Source organism: Hyperolius riggenbachi, chromosome 6 (assembly GCF_040937935.1).
Source record: "Hyperolius riggenbachi isolate aHypRig1 chromosome 6, aHypRig1.pri, whole genome shotgun sequence".
Lineage (NCBI taxonomy): Eukaryota > Metazoa > Chordata > Amphibia > Anura > Hyperoliidae > Hyperolius > Hyperolius riggenbachi.
This window is the reverse complement of record NC_090651.1, coordinates 351,701,571-351,705,334: the sequence shown is the minus strand read 5'-3', so window position 1 is coordinate 351,705,334 and position 3,764 is coordinate 351,701,571.

Here is a 3,764-nt window from a genome sequence, read left to right as displayed (position 1 = left end):
CTGTTTTACTGTACCTTTTTCAACTGTAACAAGAACTGGTTGGTTGCTATGGGCAACAGTCACACATCCCACATAGAAGGCCCCTGGGCTGCACGTGTATCTCTCTCACAGGAAAAGCCGTTCTAGGCTAACTGAAGACCAGGGCCCACAAATCCTGTCACAGCATCACATGACTTGAGTCCTTGGCCAATGGGAGCAGGAAGGGGCAGGAACAATTTGACATAAAGCAAATAGTCCAATCGTGTAGCAACTGCAGAATAGTTAGCATCTCACCAACCGTCCATCGCCCTACGAAACACATGGGCTTTTCAGAGCCTCTTCTGCGACAAATGTACTGGGAGTCCTTGAATAATGCAAACCAATAAGAGCTTTTGGTACTTGCGTATTGTACTGTCTAGCTAGCACATACATGTCAATTTCTGGCCCGTGGTTAAGGGCTCTGTCTTTGACATGTGAGACCAGGGTTTGAATCCTGGCTAGGGTCACTACCTATTCAGTAAGAGTCCTTAGGCAATATTTTCTAACAGTGCAGGGTGACCCCTTGAGCACTCCCTTAGTGGGTGTAGCTTTTAAAGGAGTTATATTGGTAAAAAACAAAACTTTTACTCACCTGGGGCTTTCTCCAGCCCCTTGCAGCCGACTGACCCACGCTGAACTTTCCGCCGCTGTCCCGGTCTCCTCGCATGATGCGTAGCCCGAGGTACTTGCTGCACCTGTGTGAAGCACGCTGTCAATCATGACCACTTCACGCAGGCGCAGTAAGGACGGCCTCTGCATTGTGCAAGGAGCCCAAGATGGCGGAGTGGTCTGCGTGGGACAGTCGGCTGCTAGAGGCTGGAGAACGCTCCAGGTGAGTAAAGCATTTTTTTTAATGTTTTGCCTGATGACTCCTATAAGTGCTTTGAGTCTAAAAGGAGAAAAGCGCTATACAAATGTTAGGATTATTATTGGCTATTCAGGATTTTCTCCTTGAAAACTGAATACTTATGCCCTGTGAACACTGAATATGTATGCCCCGTTGTGTATTAAATTGTTCACAGTGAATTTCTGTATTAACCTCCCTAGCATTCTGAACGAGCTGAGCTCGTCCAGTGACGCTGGAGGGCACCTCTCAGGCCCTGGTGGGCCGATTTGAATAATATTTTTTGAAACATGCAGCTAGCACTTTGCTAGCTGCGTGTTTCTCCAATCGAGTGGCAGGCAGCGCTAAGGGGTGGATCTGGACTCTTTATGCGGTCGATGATGTCATTCCGTTCGTCGCCATGGCGATGGGGAAGCCCTGAAGGAAATCCCGTTCAGAACGGGATTCCCTGATTGGCATGATCGGAAGGGTGGGCAGGAATTAGCAGGAAGTGGGGGGGGGGGGGGGGTGTATCATGTAGCAAGCGATAGGCTATCATGTAGCAAGCGATAGGTTTAAAAAAACCACACGCGGCCGTGTAGAATCAGGACGCCAGGGAGGTTAAACTAATTTTTCCAACGTGAAATTATATACTGTATTTTAATATACTATTTCTAATACACGTTGCATTCATATGAATGTTTCACTTCTTTCCACTAAGAGGCGCCACAGCACCTGTATTGAACAAGAATGCAGGCTGTGTATGAAAGCGAATCTTCAGCCTCAAATAAAAAAAATCCTCCAGTCTCCCTGAAATAGAGAGTTATATCTACCTGAGAAGTCTTGTCCTGCGAAGCCATCCCGAAGTCCCTGCATCACCTGACTTCTGGCGCCTGGCCCCGCCTCCCCTCTCCACAGGGAAAAATGCCAAGCTATTTAGTGCAGTAAAGGGGGAGGCGGGGCCAGGTACAGGAAGTCAGATGATGCAGGGTCTTCGAGATCGCTTTGCGGTACAAGACTTCTCAGGTCAATATAAAACTTTCTATTACAGGATTTTTGATTTGAGGCTGGAGATCTGTTTTACTGTAACTAAACCGGGAACAGAACAGTTGCTGTGTTGTGATCAATCAGCTGTTGAAGAAACATATACACTTTTCCAGGCTGTGTAACTGTCAAACTGTCTTCCTGTGTCCTGCTAGACGATATAATACTTAAAGGACCTCTGTCACAAAAATCTTAATTTAAAATATGTTAACACGAGTTAATACAAGTAAGTTTCTTCTGGAGATAGGCCTGGTGCACACCAGAGGAGTTTTTCTGAGCGTTTTGAGTTTTTAAATCTGCTGCTAATGTTATCCTATGTGTCTGTGCACACTGGAGCAATGAGGTTTTGTAAAAACCCCATAGCATTACATTGGGAAGAGCTTTTAGGTTTCAAAAGCTCTTCCCAATGTAATGCTATGGTTTTTTTTTTTACAAAACCTCATTGCTCCAGTGTGCACAGACACATAGGATAACATTAGCAGCAGATTTAAAAACTCCTCTAGTGTGCACCAGGCCTTAAAGAGAACCCGAGGTGGGTTCTAAGAATCCTGATAGCAGACAGAGGCTGGCTGTGCATATAATCACCAGCCTGTTCCTATATATCGTCCTTCCAGGACCCCCCTGCGCTCCGTTCTGCCCCCCATAAATCACAGCCGTGCTGTCGACATGCAGAATGTCACCAGCTGACTATTTACAATTGCCTATCAATTTCTGCCACTCCCCCGCTTCCTCCATAGCGCCGGTCCCCGCTCGCGTCCCTTCCCTCCCCGCAAAGTTGTGATCACTAGACGCTGATGCACCGCTTTACAGGCCCCGCCCCCCGAGACCCCTTGCGCAGCCTGGCCAATCACCGACAGGCCGCGCTATGGGGTGGATCGGGACTCCCTCCGATGCTATGACGTCTGACGTCATCCCAATCGTCGCCATGGCAAGCCAAACAGGAAAACAGTTCTGAACGGGATTTCCTGTTTGCTGATCGCCCGAGGCGATCGAAAGGGGTGGGGGGATGCCGCGGCACAGCGGCTTTCATGTAGCTAGCGCTAGGCTAGCTCCATGATTTAGAAGAAAAAAAAACTGCTGCGCTGCCACCCTGGTGATTTTAATAGAATGCCAGGGTGGTTAAAAAAAAGTCAGCCTCCATATAACTCTCACTTTGGGTGTGCTTAAAGAGGAACTCCAGTGAAAATGTATAAAGTGCTTCATTTTTACAATAATGATGTATAAATGATTTAATCAGTGTTTTCCCATTGTAAAATCTTTCCTCTCCCTGATCTACATTCTGACTTATCACATGGTGACATCTTTACTGCTGGCAGGTGATGTCACTGGAAGTAGCTGCTGTTTGGCAGTTGGAAACTGCTGTAAACAGTTATTTCCCACAATGCAACGAGGTTCACTGACAGGAAACTGCCAGGACCATGGTCCTCAGTTTCCTGTGAAAGGAGTTTCACCACAATATCAGCCATACAGACTCCCCTGATGATCTATTGGTGAAAAGAAAAAGATTTCTCATGGGAAAGGAGGTATCTGCTACTGATTGGGATGAAGTTCAATTCTTGGTTAGTTTCTCTTTAAAATAAACACAAGATGAGTGTGATAAGAGAGGCTGCCATGTTTATTTCCTTTTTAACAATACCAGTTACCTGGTAGGTCTCCTGATCCTGTGTCTATTACATTTACCCATGGACATTGAAAAAGCGTATGCAGATCAAGTACTCTGACTCTGTTTTACTGGATTAGTAATATGCTTGTTCCAGGGTTTTGTATGAAAGATCAACAGGAGTTCCCAGAAACTGGCATTGTTTACAAAGCAATAGATATGGCAGCCTCCACATCCCTCCCACCTCAGGTTCCCTTTAATAAAGGAGGTGATCCACAG